Source organism: Lolium perenne, chromosome 7 (assembly GCF_019359855.2).
Source record: "Lolium perenne isolate Kyuss_39 chromosome 7, Kyuss_2.0, whole genome shotgun sequence".
In the NCBI taxonomy this organism is placed as follows: domain Eukaryota; kingdom Viridiplantae; phylum Streptophyta; class Magnoliopsida; order Poales; family Poaceae; genus Lolium; species Lolium perenne.
Genome location: NC_067250.2, coordinates 252,839,783 through 252,857,547, shown reverse-complemented (window position 1 = coordinate 252,857,547; position 17,765 = coordinate 252,839,783). Strand labels below are relative to the sequence as shown.

At 39.6% G+C, this 17,765-nt stretch overlaps 2 long non-coding RNA genes across 3 annotated transcripts; both read left to right on the top strand.

Moving 5' to 3' along the window:
- Positions 1–8,540: 8,540 nt before the first annotated feature.
- Positions 8,541–10,267, top strand: LOC127311921 (uncharacterized). Of its 2 annotated transcripts, none has more exons than XR_007858011.2 (4): positions 8,541–8,973; positions 9,041–9,127; positions 9,210–9,299; positions 9,608–10,267. It is a non-coding gene; the product is annotated as an uncharacterized lncRNA (long non-coding RNA). The 2 variants fall into 2 exon arrangements; XR_007858010.2 differs by having other exon boundaries at positions 8,543–8,973; positions 9,051–9,127; positions 9,608–10,266.
- A 2,409-nt stretch (positions 10,268–12,676) lies between these two features.
- On the top strand, positions 12,677–14,517 carry LOC139834222 (uncharacterized). Its single transcript, XR_011749765.1, has 4 exons — positions 12,677–12,959; positions 13,056–13,161; positions 13,551–13,619; positions 14,224–14,517. It is a non-coding gene; the product is annotated as an uncharacterized lncRNA (long non-coding RNA).
- The last annotated feature ends 3,248 nt before the right edge of the window (positions 14,518–17,765 follow it).

Sequence of the window (17,765 nt, the reverse complement as noted above, 5' to 3'; positions counted from 1 at the left end):
TAAAGTAGTTTTATTCCTCCTGCACGGTGTAATGGTGACAGTGTGTGCATCCGTGTTAGTACTTGGCGTAGGCTATGATTGTGATCTCTTGTAGATTGCGAAGTTAACTATTGCTATGATGGTATTGATGTGATCTATTCCTCCTACATAGTGTGAAGGTGACAGTGTGCATGCTACGTTAGTACTTGGTTTAGTCGTGTTGATCTTCATGCACTCTAAGGTTATTTAAATATGAACATTGAATTGTGGAGCTTGTTAACTCCGGCATTGAGGGTTCGTGTAATCCTACGCAATGTGTTCATCATCCAACAAGAGAGTGTAGAGTATGCATTTATCTATTCTGTTATGTGATCAATGTTGAGAGTGTCCACTAGTGAAAGTATGATCCCTAGGCCTTGTTCCTAAATACTGCTATCGCTGCTTGTTCTTGTTTCTTGTGTTACTACTGCTGCGTTACTACGCTTGTTCTTGTCTGGGCAAAGCACTTTTCTGGTGCCGTTGCTACTATTTATTCATACCACCTGTATTTCACTATCTCTTCGCCGAACTAGTGCACCTATTTGGTGTGTTGGGGACACAAGAGACTTCTTGCTTTGTGGTTGCAGGGTTGCATGAGAGGGATATCTTTGACCTCTTCCTCCCTGAGTTCGATAAACCTTGGGTGATCCACTTAAGGGAAAACTTGCTGCTGTTCTACAAACCTCTGCTCTTGGAGGCCCAACACTGTCTACAGGAAAAGGAGGGGGCGTAGACATCATGAGGTATATCTTAACTAAAACTATATAAGAAGCCACAGCTGGTAGGTAGATATTGACTAAAACCATAACATAGCCACAGCTGGTATCCAATAAGCCACATCTGGTACTAGGTAGTCTGCAGCTGGTACCAGATAGCCCACAGCCTGAACCTTTCTTTACCCTAAAAGAAAGAGGGATTCCGTAGCTGGTATTCCGTAGCTGGAATTCCATAGCTAGTAACCATTTAGTCGGAGGATTCATATCGGATACCCACAACTGAGTGGATACATCACAAAGAATTCTTCGTGAGACTTTAGAAAGGTACAAAATATAAACCAGACTTAAACCAACTACCTAACCTTGGAGTTTAATGATTAGAAGAAAGGAAGTTTGAAGATTATTAGTAAACTCCAAGGGGGAGAGGAAGGCTAAAGGAGAAGTATTAAAATATGATTTGGAGTATGATAGACGGAGAAAAAGGTCTGAACTGAGAGGAAGTCCGATCTTATTTTTATAAGGTTGTTGGGAAGTACCCATACAAAAGTACTCTCAGGAGAATGTCAGACCAGAAGCCGAGGTTCATATCTCAAGGAAGTAAGGGGTTAGACCTTAACTTGAGTGGGTAATTGATAATTACTCAGAAGCAGAAGAGCTCAAGTAAGTCTAAGCTAATGAAGTTGGATGAAGAAGATGTCGAAGGACAACCAAAGTCTAAGAAAACAAAAGACCGAAGGGTTTGACCATACCAAAACTAATGATTATTAGAAAGATTCCTTTCATGGAACCTAAAGAAACCAAAAGGAAGATAACTAGCAGAAACTAGAAGCCATGATTGGATGGACTAAATGAGTCTAATCCATTCGTAGGAATAAAACAACCAGGACCATGCATATTGTAAATACCTTACTAAGTACCATTACTTTGTTATGGTAGTAAGGGAAAACAATACCCTACCTTAAACAAATTCTTTAGAACCAAGGTTTGGACACCGCAGCTGGATTACCGCAGCTGGTGGAACCAAGCTTTGAGTACCCAGATAGGAAGCTATCACCACAACCATTAGTAAAGTCCATTAGCATAAGAAGATGTCCTAATCCAAGAATCTTTGGAGAGTAAGCCTATAAGCTTAGAGTGTTGGAAGAAATCATAGAATTGAAGAAAGTATCAGTGCCAGACATCAGAAGACTTCATGAAGGATCGAGACAAGGGATATATTCAATTATATCTAATGACATCACTAGGGAGTTTGAAAGGATTGTGATCTGTTCAAGTCTGTTCCACATTCCGAAACATGAGAGCGTTCGAACTTCAGGACGAAGTTCAGTTTAAGGGGGAGAGGCTGTAATATCCCAGGTTTAGAGGCAATAAAATGAGAGAACACCAAAGTGTGCATTGCATTCATGCATAGATAATCCGGGGAATTTTCGCGCTTCAAATAAAACTTACCACGATGGCGAAGTTTCACTTGACTTGCTGGAATTGAAGTAGATCATCAAGTCAAGCGCTATAAACTTCACTGTGATCTTTGCTAAAACCTTATTTTGGGTAGAGATGATTTGATCTATGGATTAGATCAAATGGAATTAGTTTTACAACAAACAACACCTTAAGTAAGGGTCAACTATAAGATCTTATAAAGGATCTCAACATGACATTCCTTACAACAACACATTCTTTAAGAATCAAACACTAACTTATTAACACTTCAAAGTTAGCAACTACTTTTGTGTGTAATTTAATTCACTTCTAAACTTATTAATAAATAAGGTAAATCACAGGGTCTAAAGTGCATAAAGGCTACACATTCTTATTTAAATCATAACTTATTAAATATATGGAATATCATAAAACTAAATCCATTTACATTACGAATTATAGTTCAAACTATTTGAATAAAATTAACTATGAGTACTTTGAAACTCATATGACCATGCCTTGGTGAAATCAAACAACAACTATCCAAATTTGAGGAATAACCTTCAATTTTAACCTTTTCACCAATATTATAATATAAATCCAATCCAATATGATATAGTGACTCATCAACAATAATAAAACCATCCACAAGATATTTAGTAGCAAATGCCACTTGGCTATCCAAAAATAAATCATATGAGGGGATAAGGATCATGCCACATGGGATGAAAATATCTACATGACTTGCTTTCCAAGCTTTGCCACCTCATGCTCAAAGGATTGCTATGGATGAGGGCATGACAACCAAGCACCTTACTCATCAAGCCAACACAAGAGTCACCACCTATGTGTCATGATACTAGAGCTTGCCCAAGCCTATAAATAGAGCCACACCCTTCATCCATTTGCTCACCTTGTAGCATGATACAAGGAAGAAAACACATAGAGCCACTTCATGTGAATTAGCTAGGATCAAGATGAAGAAGCTAGGAGGTGGAGGCATACCACAAGATGCAGGTTTATCAGATTTCCTGAAGAACAAGCTACAGAAGAATACCAAGGTAGAATTCCTAGGCAAACCATATATTTAGAGGATCATATCATCATCTCTTAAGTAGGACCTTAGGCTATTCCAAGACATTGAGAAGTGAGAGAAGTTATAATACTAACCATAGCCATGTTCATACAAGCATATTAGAGAAGTACTAAACCTAGTTATTCAAGTCAATATTTGATCTTGGAGGTGAGAATCCTATTCCAATAGCAATACTTTAGGAAACCAATTCCATAATCATCACAACTTGGTATTAATTATAAACTCTAAGAATCTATTATGAGAGTGATGATAGAAATATTAAAGAGGGATTAGTGAGGAATGAGTGGATCTTGTCTAATGCATGATTATAACTTGTAGATATAGATGATAAGTTAAACCCATATAATTAATAGATATCATCTATCACATAAAATACTAGGTATATCATTAGTAGTTAACCCCAAACCAATCCTCATGCCTTGTATGGAGGAGTAAGGGCATTAAACCTAAACCTTGTTTATCCAAACATTAGAGACAACCCTAGTATTACTTTGATACAAGATTTCTACCTAAGTTAGGAGAAATAACCCTAGTCAATTAAACATAACTTAGCTTATGCCCATATTCCAATTCTTAGTTGTGTATCACTTGTGTGATCACAACTAAAACCTTAAGATCACATTTGAATACCAATTCAAATATCCCTTTTGAATCATAAGTAGAACCCTGCCATGCCTCATGCCTATTGATACTTAAATTAGTGAATCATTATCAAAACCCTAAACCTCTTCACATGCACCTAAAATATTGTTCCCTAACTTGTGTATCATAGATCACAAGTACACATTCCAGCTAGAAGTGCTAAGCAAGAGTCATAACCATAAAGTTATCCAACCATTTTCTTAAACCTTAGAAATAATTCTCCACATAAAATCATGGTCCAATCCATCCTTATTACCATTTGCTTTAAACTCCAGCCATAATTAAAATAGATATGAACAATCAATATTGTTAAGCACACTAGTTAAACCTAATAATATTTTCATTATGCACATGTTCTAAATTTCAAGTCATTTAAATAGATATGGTTCCTAAATTAATAAGGGAATTGAGATAAATAACTAAACCATTTCTATTTTACTCAAGCCTCACAAGATATCAATTAAATCCTAAACTAAATATTTGTTTAAACAACAAAATTATACAGTGAGCATTGTTACCAAGTTATATTCAAATGTTTTAGAACCTGCAAAGCAAAACCAGAATTCAAATTTGAATCCAAATAACAAATAGAAACCAGGAAATAAAAACAGAAAAGAAAATGGAAAAGAAAAGAGGTGAGAGAGGGGCTTACCAGGCTTACCTGTTCGGCCGAGCCCAACAACGCAGCCCACCAACTTCGCCCAGCAGAGGACCAGGAGCAGCCCAGCCCAAACCAAATACCGTTTTGGTTGCTTTAATATTCGTGCGAGGAGAAAAGACTCGTCGTCGTCGTCTCCGAGCACGACAGCGCGGCGAAGCCAGTAGGCCACGACCTCGTCGACGATAAGCACGCCCCGGACGTCGCCAGACATCTCAGAACCGCGCCCAACTAGAATCGCGTCCGAGCCTATCCGCGGATGAGAAGATCTTTACCAAGCAGAAGTTTCCAGAGACCGCCACCTCCCGACCATGGCCGTCGCCCTGTCGAGGCCACAGGGCTTCCCTTGGCCTATAAATAGGTGGAGAGCATCGCCGTGCACTTCTTGTTCACCTCCACCACTCCATTGCTACTTAGACACTCTCTATCTCTCCCGCTCATCCACTCTCTGTCGCCGGAGTCGAAGACGAAGCCGACGGAGGAGGTCACCCCAGCCTCTGGCGTGTGGTCCAGGAGGAGCGCCTGGACTCAAGGAGCATCTGGGAGGAGCCCAGCATCCAGGGGAACCGTGTGGAGGATCGATTCCATCATTCCCTTCCGCAGTAGTTCGTCGGGGGATCGCCAATCGCCGTCGTCTCCGTCGACCATCGCCGAAGCCGACCACACCTTGAGCTTCAGGGTGAGCATACGCATCTGTAGAGCTAGATCTCGCATCCTAGAACCTCCTGTAGCCTCTGATTCAAATCTCGCCGGAGTAGCACTGCCGCAGAGCTCATCGTCGGTGATGCTCCGGTGATCCCCTCGCAAAACCATCACCACCATTCGCTTTGTCTCGTTGTACTCGTTCGATTGAGCCTAGCCGCGCATCCCGGGAGGCCGTAAATCGGCGGCGCCACCAGCTACTGACCGCCGGCGTTTAACCGCCGGTGAGGTCAAAGGTCCTGGTCAACTTTGACCGGTCCTTGCTTGCGTGGCAGCTAGCGTGGACATGTACCCCACCAGTCAGTGAGTAGAGGTAGATCTGTCACGGTACATTTAGTATTTTCGTTTTAATTTAAAAACCCACTAAATAGCTGAAACTTTACAGAAATAGATTAAATTCATTTCAACTCAGAAAAATATGAATAACTTCTATAAATGTTCCTAGACTACCCGGCCAACCAAGCCATCCAAAGGGGCACATTGATCTGGGTCGTCCAATCCCGTCCGCACAGTAAGTTCACAGCCCCACTTTTCACAGCAGCCGTTGGATGCAGTGATTCCTTTTTACACATGTGGCTTCTCTGAATGGATCAATGACAGGTAGGACCGAGCTCTTGAGGGGCCGGCAGGCAGAGACAGAGACGCTGCTCGTTTTGGGTCGCTTTCCTTCACGCCCCACGGGAAGCAGTAAAACCTAGATCGCGCGAGGCACACACCCAATCAGTCGCCTCCCTCTCCTCCCCAATCCCCCGCACGAGCCCTCTCCTCCCCAATCCCCACATCTCCTCTCCTCCTCCCCCAATCACAGCAGAGCCGCAGCAGGAGGAGCTCGTGGAGGCGAGCAGCAGCAGGTCGCGCGCCGCGGTGGCGGGCCAGAGGAGGCGCGGCGGCGTGCGACCTCGACGACGAGGACGAGGACGAGGGGGACGACTACGAGGAGGAGGCGCGGGGCCGTGGCAAGGCCGCCTCCCGCTCCCGCGCCGCCAGCGGCGGCGGGGCCGGGCCCCGGAAGAGATCGCGGCAGGACAACTTCATCGACGACTCGGCCATCGAGGACGACGACGAGGAGGACGAGGACGACGGCGGGGGCCGGCCCAGGAAGAAGGGCGGCGGCGGCGTGCGCGGCTTCTTCGACGAGGAGGCGCAGGTCGACGAGGACGAGGAGGAGGAGGACGAGGGCGAAGGCGAGGATGGTGAGTTTCTGTGCAATTCGATCGCGTTTACATGCTATGTTTGTGGTATTTTTCCGGCCCTTTTTTCGTGAGATCTGAACCGAATTGGCTCGATTTGTAGAACTAGGGTTCGGCGGATAAGTGGTTTTAATCCTATTCTGTGCTCTTGCACAAGTTTACTGGTACAGGCTTGTTCAAGCTTAAGCCGATTTGGTTCCTTCTATTCCGATTTGTTGGTGTGCTTAGGTTTGTTGCGTGTGTAGGCGACTTGATCTATGCTGCTCGTGTTCGTATGCAAACCTGATGTTCTGTTCTGAGATAGGGCTTGAGTCGATTCAAGAGTTTTTTCAGGCATCTGAAATGTCCTATTTGAAAGCACTTTTTAATGCTTGTAAATCTTGGTTCCTGTTTGTTGTAGTTCCTATAGAGGCATAGGCACACCGTTTTTAATAAATCTGTGCTACTACTTACTCCCCAAAACTAATTCCACTATTCCAGATTACATGGTACTAACAAAATAGCAACTACTAACAGGTTTACTGTCATTTACTCATTTTCAACTACCTGATATTTGGCGTCAGGTCTAATAGTGATGTTAACAACCTATAATCGGAGTGTAGCGAACCGTGTATTAGGGTTAACTTAGCCGCTAACAGTCTTTTAGAAGGCTGGATAAAATATGTGACGATACAACATGATCATGTGCAGGTAAAAATATGCATATTAAGCTTGACATATCTGCTGCCACCAAGTTGAAAAGTAGTCAATTATTCATCCATAAATGACACCACAACTTGAAGCATTAATTGTTTCGGAGTAAGGGAACAAATGTGATGCTATGTCCTATATATTTGTTATGTCCCCTAAAATGTAAATTAATACCAGCAGATCTGGGACTAATCTCTGTTTTTGTCTGCAAATTTGTGATATTATTCATTTAAATTGTATCTCAAAACCATATGGAAAGTATACAACATATAATGACAGTGCATCACATGGATAGGCAAATAAGGTCAGCGTTCACTATGCCATGACTAAAATCCTTAGTAAAATGAGATATAGGATATGCAATTCTTCACACTTTGAAGATAGGCTGTAAAGGATAATTAGTATGGTTTTGTGCGGGGATTAAATTTAATGTGCAATTGCGGCATCATTTTAGATGTGCAGTTTAATTCTTGAGCAGTCAGATTGAATTCGGTATCTAAGATTGTTTGTGTCAACTGTAACACATACTTTTTAGGCTGGTCTAGATATAGATAGATAAATTCCGAAGAATCACCTGATATAATCTGCACTTGTCCTCATTGTACTTATCAAAATCTTCATGTGCTACCAAATAGAAATATGGTGCAGGGATTTTCGTAAAACCCTAAAAGTTGCCCTTTGGATGGGAGGAGCCAACTTAAAATGGACATAATGTGAGCTCTAACATTAATTTATCTCCTGCATTTTGCATTACATACCAATGTGCTTCACGTGGCATCAAGTCCTACTATTTATAAATGACACATCAAGTTGCATTTGTTGCTGCATACTTTGCCAACAGCTGTTTCTGATAATTAATGAGTCGGCCAATATAATTTGCTAAACTGAGATATGAGAAGGGTATGTTGGAAATTCATATGAATAAGGGCGATCAAATGTTGGTACAGTGGCAAGGTAATCCAATTTGGTGCAACTGTTAGTTGAAATGAAACTTGTATAGAACAAAGATAACGATCGTCCTACCCTCCGGGAAAGAGCAATATCTCTTCTAACAATGATGGTCCAATTCATTCATGACAAGTCTAGGCCAAAGCCATCCTGTTCCAGTTGAGTGTTAAAATCCATGAAGAAGCATGCTTTGTCAATACATGATGGTTCCCTAGATATAGTAGTTTAAGGAATCTGCCTCCGCACTCGACGAGGATGGCCCAACCTTGGATCCAACCGCCGGGGTGAGCTCCGGGCTGAGCACGAGGTCGACGATGGTGGTTGACGGTACCTCTCTCTGTGGCTGTGCACTGGCCACAGTTCATAGGCTCCTAGCACCATCACTGTCCACAGTTCACAGTTCTGGTTCCCTATAGAGATCTCCCTTTTCTTGTACACAATGCAATTAGGCTGACTTCTATCACATTGTTTGTTTGCCATGAAAATAAATTATTTTCCGGCAATCTCTATGCATTTTGTCCATGCATATACATTTTATTGGGGTTACGTTATGTAGATCCATGAATTCTAGCATACATGTAGTCATAAGTTGTGCAATATTTTTGTCTTATTCATGTGTAATAGTTTTTAACTTCACTTGTATAAGTATGGGAAAGACAAATAAGGTATTTGTCATGTACTTGTTTAGCCTAGAAGCATGCCGATATCTAATGAATCAAGGGGAGTTAGTTTAACACTTTACTCAGAAGATATTACAGTTAATTATCTTTATATTATACTTCAGCTCCCAAGTCCTAATTATTCATTCCCTAGGAATATTAGAAGGTTGCTGCACATCGGTACTGAAATCCAGGCTACCCGGTTTTCTTCTTGGACTTGCACAAGCTCCCTCTGGTAATATCAGATCTTAGATTGTGATGGTGTTTTATTTGTTATTCATATGTTCATCTGCCTGATTAAGGTTTCTGAAGTTCAAGGGGATGACATGGTTGCTGCAGTTCGGCACTGAAATCCAGACAACAAGACAAGGTGCAGGCAGCAAGACAAGGTATTGTTTCTCACTCAGCTCATGTGTTTTCTTTGTATGCTAGATGCTAATGTTCTTATATCAGCTCCTCTATTTCTTATAGGATCTAGCTCAATATGTTGCCTGGTCAGCTCACATGGGCACGCCTCTCCCTTCACCCACAACGGACGAGTAGCCAAACTGCATCGAGCTGGTATCAATCTTTGAAGGCTGGTTATTCTTTCTGTTCTGAAACTAATGAGAAATTGAGAATATTATCTCTGTGACTTTGAAGGCTGCACATTATATTGCTTTTTACAATTTATCTTATTTGATATCCTCTTCACATGGGTTAGTGGTTAATGGTAAAGCTTGCAACAAAGTTATTCGGTCACCTTATAGGCAGCTTCACGTCCTTGCTTGCACGTCTCGTCAACCTCGCTGTTGCTACTTAAAATTTCTTGCTTTCCCCACTCATTGCATATTACTAATTATTGATGTGTGTGCTTCGTTGGGATTCAGGATGATAACGCTGCAGATGCCAATGATGAGAAGTGTGAGGAGAAGCTTAAGAAGGAGAACATACCTTATGCTTATGAGTACAATTACATTCATATTTATTTTCTGAACTACATGTTGGTAGATGGTACGTATTCTGAAGCTGCAATCATTCACAAACTACAACATTCTGAAACTGTACCTATTCCGAATTTACAACAATCGCTAACAGAGCAATATGACTGTATGGTGAGTATTTTCTCGAGTAAATTGATAAGAAAATTAGTAAATCTGGGGTAGTTCCCTTACAATCGCTAACAATCGCTATGGAAGTCTCCGTGCTCATTGACCATTTAGGCAGTCTTGAAGTTTGTTGGTAAATTGATGTTGCAGCTACAATGCTTAGCTGGTATTTTTTTTGTTACTCGACGACATTTTACTTAGTGCATTGTTTCTTTGGTTTTTGAATTTATGGGGAAATCATAACAATGAGTGAATTCAGAAACCATGGGTGTGGTCTCAGGCTGTCGAGAGCATGTTTGGCGCATATGTACACACCATGTGGCATGTGTTTTGCATATCCTACCTCTCGCTCCTTGGTACTTCTGACGGATATGGAAGACAAGGAGGGACTAGACAAGCAAATATGAAGTTCATCATGCTACAATACCTTCTTGAGGGAACAAAACCAAAGTGATTCAATGATTTTTCCTGCAGCTCAAAACATACTTTTCAGGTTTGTCTGCAATATTGCCTACTATTTAACTTCTCTGTCCACCTTTATGCAAAAAAGATGCATTGTATTACTGTATCGTGTTGCCTCTGAACACAGTTTATCTCAAATGTCACTTGGAGAGACCACCAAAATTTCTTGTTTCATGGGTAGAGTTCTTATTATGATGAGAGTAACTATAGGTTGCAATATAGGTTCGGCGACTTCCTTTGCCGCTTTTCCCATTGATGCATACACATGTACCTGATCTGGTAATGAGATTCTCTGTTGGGTTTAAAAATTACTGCTTTAGAATTTCTCGCATGGGGTTTCTTATTTCATGTTTTACTCATGTTTTATCAACCTGGTAAAGAATCTTACCATTTGAGGTTTGTCATTCATGCCAGGTGAGCGCAATCACCATTCTTGCGTCATAAAGGGCATCTAGGTGTTCTGGTGTCATGAACTCATGTGAGCTATGGGTATCCCAAAGTGATCCTAGGAATCCTCAAAAGAAGGTGAGTTCCTAAGATAGAAATACATAAATAAATGTGATTTTTGGGGTGCTTACACATGTGATTTACTCCTAATTATAGTTAAGAGAGGCAATGACGTAAGTCATACTGTAACACCATTACATCTTAGTAGGGATGCTTCCGTTCATCTTTGGTGAGTGTGCCAACCTGCAGCATCCTCCAAGTGTATGAAGCATGCAAAGAGGACAGTTCTGAACGCAGACGATGTTGACGGTGCTCTTAGCCTCAGGAATGTTAAGGTGCCTTTCCTTCCAACAACTAAAAATAGGTTGATAAAAATGCAGAGTTGGTAGATAACTAGACATAGTATGCCTTGTATATGTGACTTTGGTAGTTAAATTATCTTGGTACATTTTCCCTTGATTTTGTTCTGGAATCAAGTTCAGAAGTTTTCAAGCAGTCTAGCTGATGCCATGTGCTTTATTGCTTTGCATTTTCACTCATCCTGTATACGGATTTGCTTCTGGTGACCCCTTGCGGTTTAAAAGAGCCGTGGGCCAGAAGGATCTCTTCTATATCGATGACAGGGAGATCGATTTCAAAGAGGCAAGGATATTATTGAGAAATGAATCAGATAAAATTTACACTTTATTTTTATAATGAATTGGACATATGTCTGCCGCATACATATTACTGAAGCTACTCTACCCAAACTCTCGACACAGCAGTTGTAGCTCACTGGATAACTATTGAGGGCGTCCTCCAGCGTGCAATTCCAGATAATCCTCCTATCGATTGTTAGCTCCTATATTAATCACAATGTCTTGTTCTCACTTCTAACATCTCCACAAGTTCTGCTTATATTTTTATCTGCTACAAGGAATATATTCATTCTTTTCAACTTTTTTGCGGGAGGATGAGAGACGATCAGCTATGAAGCGGAAAAGTCCATTTTACACACCTATCTATTACCACCCTCCTATGCACAAAGAACTCTGGTGCCACTTTATACATGACGTGCCATCAAATTGATCCTAGCCGCAGTCAAAGCCATCACATCAACAAATACTAATCTACCCAGAATCATAAAAATGCAGGGGAATGGACGCCAGCCTGTATCTCTCTTCGTCCAACTCCACTTCTCTCCTTCTCCATTCCTCCTCCACTCATGCACATCGTTCTAGAGATTGGAGCGGTACAAGAGCTTGACATCTAGAAGTGGCACCAAAGTTCGGCACCTGGAAGCATCACTAGCGAGGATGGCGAGTGGTTGGTGTTGCGGTGTCGAGATTCCTTCTGAGCAGGTTAAATAGCACTTTTCTGCTTTTGGCATCAGGTCAGGTGCACAGGAGGGTGGTATAGTGATCTTGGAGGCAAATGGGGATCCATGGGCTTCGGATCATTTAGCTTCCCTTGGTTCCCATGTTCATTGGAAATTCCCTCTCTTGCTGATATTAATTTTCCGTCAGCTTGCTCACGTATCCGTACTCGGTGGAATTTACTATATTATATGAACCATCTTTTTTGTTCGATTTTTAAATTTGGTTACCACTCATATGATCTTTCTGCAAGAAGCTATTTGATGTTGAAATACCACATAGTTTGGTAAAATACTGGGATGACTGGTTTCTGTATGACCTTTGATTGAATATTATCTTGTCCCACTTAAAGGTTTCTTAGCTACTGGGGTCCTTTGTTGGTTCACTGTGAAAAAAAACAATGTATGATTTATGACATATCCAAAATAACGAGCTTAGTGAAGCATAATGAAGATCCTGACAGAACGAAGGAAACTATGCACAAAGGAATTATACCAAAACAAGTGTGTGAATTAAAATTTACTGATAGAGTAGGTTATGTATCACTGTTTTTTTTTTTTGGAACATAGCTATTTTAGAAATTGACCCAAGTGCTATAGGTTTGTGAATTAGTAGTAGCTTATGCGGGCGACTGCAGTTTGTTGATTGGGAACCAGAGCCTTAGTGTTAGTAATGTTGTTACTTAAGATAGGACATAATAGCTTTGAAACTATCTCAAGCAATACACGTTTGTAAAGTAATAGCAGCTTACACAGATAGCTGCAATGTGACAAGCTTGCAGATTATTGATGTATTTTCGAATCTTCAGCCAACAATTACAAGCTAAATGTATAACAGAATGCATACATGGCTAAGAGTCCTACCAAAAGGTACAGCCTATATCCTTAATGCTAGAGATAGCTAGAGATATCCTACAGAACACATCGATTTTGTTTGCCCTGATTGTTCATGTCTTCATTTTTTAGTTGAAGCACATTTGGCTGCATATAGATGGAGATTGTGAATCCAATCATTTGGAAAGAGCAGCTGGTCTTCTTAGCCCCATTGGCTCTGATTTTAAGCTCTCCAAAGGTATGGCTCCTACTCAGGTTCTCTATTGTTTCTTATGATGCCACTCTACTGTCCAATAATTAACTAAAATGTTCTAATACACCAAGTTCTTTCTGTATCCATGTGGCTTTGAGAGTGTATAGAATCTATGTTGATGTATTAAGCCTTCCATCTCCACGGAGGGAAGCAATGGCTCTATGGGATAAAACAAAGGAGTTATTGAGGACATGGATCCTCTCCATTCTTATCTTAACCCTCTTTGTAACTTTAACAATTTTCTTATTTCGTTTGATCTATATGTATGTACAGAATTTTGATTAAGATCCCTGTATTTGATCAATTTATGGAGTTATTGAGCTATATATTAATTTATGTTTTTTCTCATGAAGTTCTTGATGAATTTCTTACAGGAGGTGTATTGGATTTATAGATAGAAACACAATCTGAAGCAGGAGGCTGCAATGGAACTTTTTATCATGGTGAGAGCTTGCTGCAATCAACCAAGAGTATTCCCAAATTTTAGTCGTATTTATTGGTTTAACCTATACCAAAATCTCAACAAACGTTTGAGAAAGTACTCCCTCCGTTCTCTTTTAATTGACTCAGATTTAGTACAACTTTATACTAAATTTGAGTCAATTAAAAAAGAACGGAGGGAGTAGTAGTTACTTTGTATAGGCCTATATGTGATAGTTGAGCACGTCGTTGTGTTTAAAGCAGTTAAGAGGGGTCTCATATTTCTTCAAGTGAAGTAGTCGGTTCATGGGCTGGCGAGCAAGTCATAGTTTGTAATTTTTAGAATTTTGTAGGATAAACATCTGCAATAGGATATTTTTTGAAGAAAGAAGGCATACACTCTGGTTAAATGTGGTGCTTCAGATGTATATTATGAAGTTTCTTGTTAACATGTTATCAAAGAAAAAGTTGCTATGCTTGAAAGGACTCCCAGTAAATTAGCTTATCTTCCAGCTGAGATCTTAAAGATTTCCTACTATTTCTCTAAATGTATAGTGTTAGGATTCTGAAATGAAAACATATTGTCTTAGGTTTCTGAAATGTTTAATTGGCTTTGTCCTCTATCAGGTGTTAGGTAAATCTTGGGGTGAGCAGCGGATGGCTGATGGTGTGGATGGCTGCAACGGAGTACTTGGTCAATGGATTACATGGAGTGGAGTCAATGAAGGGAGGTGTAGCAGATCAAGGCGGAGGGTTAGAGAGATAGGTTAAGAGGAAGAAATTAGACTGTTAACGCAAATCGCGATGGAGATAGACGGTATCAGCCGATAAATTGTTTACGTGGGGCAAACATTTGCAATAGTTTCTGGTTCCCGTGGTATCTGTTTAGGGGCTCAAAATCTCGAACCAAACTTTTTCCTGTCTTGCTACTCACAATAAGCATAAATATTCTTCTTGGAATTAGTAATTATCCTTCTATGCTTCTTTAATGATGCTACCTTTTTCGGTACAATAACCATAATTTGTCAGCGGAGCTTATACATAAGCATGAGAGCTGAAAACAATAGTGTGAAATTATACTAAATTATCATATCTTACTGCAGCACCTTTGATGAAATGATGTGTCTGCAAGATACTAAAGTAGCTAAATTTTAAGGTAATTGTTAATACTAAAATAAGCTAAAATTTATGGTTCAAATTCTAATTTAATTATGTCATTTGCGCGATAGCGCAACCGGTCATCTAGTATATCAAAATGCTCACAAAAATAAACTCTATTCAAATAAAATGTAAAACAAAAATGTGTGTCAAAATAAAAATTCACTTATTTTTATCTTTATTAATTATGTCTTTTTCAATTGTTTAAAATGCAAATTGAATTCAATAAATAATTAAGTTCCAAAAAATAAATTTTAACTATTCAGTAATTAAATAAAATGTTAAGATTAATTTTCTTTATCATAATTGCATTCACTTAAATATTATTGATAATTCATAAACTCTAATTTGCATATTACCATTTTCTATTTTTTTTAAATAGTAATAACTCAAGAAAATATTATAAGCCAATATTATTTTAATAGCCCAACAATTATGTACTTAAGCAATTTTAGTTAACAAGTCATTATTCTAAAACCTAACCATAATTAGGAAACCCTGATTTCTAATTAAACCCTAACTAGTAATTAGTTTAATTCTTAAACCTCTAAAAAAAATTAATAGCATGTTAAAATTATTAATAACTTTATCTCAATTACTTAAACACATTAATTCTAATACCAAGTATTACTTTCAGAATTGGATCATAATTCAAAAACCCTAGTTTTATTATAAGTTAGAATCTGGATCCCATTATTTTATGTGATCATGTCAAAATGATTTAAACCCTAAAACCCTAGTTGCTTATCACATGTGATCATGTGAATTTCACCTTACCTAGAGAACCTTATTATGTGACCAACAAATACAAGTCATGATCCACCAACATAGAACCAATTTACATAAGTCATCATTCCCTGTCTTTGTCTTTGAATAAAACTTGTATAACCAATTAGTGCCACTTAGGAACAAACCCTAACTTGTTAATATATTAGCACCATTGAGAACAACCTTAACCATCATAATTTAGTAGAACCATAAGATAAACCCTAGTACCAACCTTGTGTAGCAAATCACATCACATGCTCCTATTCAACTAAACCCTATTAAAGAAATAATAAACCATCTAGTTTAGAAGCAATTAGAGATTACTTAGTGAAGCAATTGTGAAGCCATAGTAAACCCTAACTCATAGCAACACCTTGATAATTATCCTTTGATATGATGTATATGGGAAACCATAGTAATAACCCTACCAATATTTGCTACATATAAACCCATTCTACTTAAGAACCCAACTAGTCTCTATCAGAGAACTAAATGAATCCAATAGTAAACCTAGAAAGCCATAGCTCCTATTTATAATAGTTCTTGTTCTTATTTAACATGTTCTTCAAAAGTTATTCTTTTGAAATGTAAATATAAATCAAACCATTGAAGCCCTAGTTCTTCTTTGAAATACTCATTATTTCTTAATTAACATGTTCTTCAAAAGTTATTCTTTTGAAGTATAGTATAAGTAATCATCAACCATGTTCTGTAGAACTTAAAATTGACAATTGTTCTTTACATATTATTCCACCACTATTCTTTATGTGTATGATTGTTATGATGTCTTATATCCCTTGGTTATGATGCTAATATAACCAAACCCTAATAAGAACCTTGTTTGAGAACCATCCTAAAAGTGCAACACACCCAAATAAATCTTTACAACTCATACATCCTAAATCATCGAGATTAGGTTACGCTCGGGACGATTGCATCTCATACTATGCATTATAGCATCCTTGCTAGTTCTTTGAACATTGTCCTTACCGGACGATGATGGTATTTCAGCATTTGGAGTTCTCACGTCTCGAAGCTTTTGCCTGCATAATCTTGCAGTCAAGAAAGGCAAGTTCATCGCTTGCTCATGTCATTTGATTATTTTTATCAAACTATATGCAAAGTACTATACTTATCACTCATGCATTGAAAAGCAAAGTATTATTTTACAATTATGAATATGACTATGTGGTGGGCAATGGAACCATGGTATGTGTTGACATGGTGGAGGTTCCATTGCATGGGTTATATCACCCTAGGATTAATTACCAATGCCGTCCAGTGATTCTAGCGCCGTACAAACCGCGTTGACCATGAGATCTATAATGGCTCTGGGGAAGCCAGCCGTATCTTTTCCCTTCTGCACGCCAACGGATCTGTAGAGCCGGTGTGGTGTTGGAGGCACCGCCGCAATAGGTTGGGATATCCTTTTAAATCCCCATCCATTAGTGATGATAAGCTCTACGATCTATGAAGGATTGTCCGGAGTACACCGTGAGTAAAGCCGTATTATCGGGAGAAGTCTACTGGGGGTGTACGGTTGGATAAAAGGGTGGGTTTGCAGTCGCGGAGAAGGCGGTGTGGGCTTGGATGTTCATACCTGGCCTCACACCAAAGGAAGTGTGAACGGGGGCAAGTCCCTGCGGATGGCAAAAGGGGTGGAATCTCTTATGGGAAAAGTAACGCACCTCTGCAGAGTGTATCAAATTGTGGCTGTCACTCCCTGTTCCGGGAAGGGAACTGCGAACGCGGCAGGAAAGGAACTCCATGAAGTTCTAGTCAACCTGTGAAGACTGACGGGCATAGTTTTCAGAATAAAATAAACCTTTTGAAGAAATGTTTATGAAAACTTGCATTGGCCTATGACTTTCTGGTCTATGGCTGTAGCTAGTGCATGATACACCTATTTCCTAATATGAACTTGCTGAGTACGCTCGTACTCATTCTATCCCATTTGAACCCCCTTCTTAGATCAAGGAACCGAAGGAGAAACTACCGTGGAACTCGGAGACAAAGGAGTCAACTGCAACAAGATGAAGAAGTCAATCAAAGAAGTCAATGGAGTCAACTTCTGCATCAGCTATAATGGAAACCTAGACTAGTAATAGAAGGGAAACTTTCCCTAATCCTAGCACCTAAGTAGCTAGAATTCTATAGCAAGCCAAGTAGCTCTTAAACTTGAGTTAGCAATAAGATAGACTACGAGTCGTTCTTATGGAGCTTGATTTGAAGTTTACCTCACT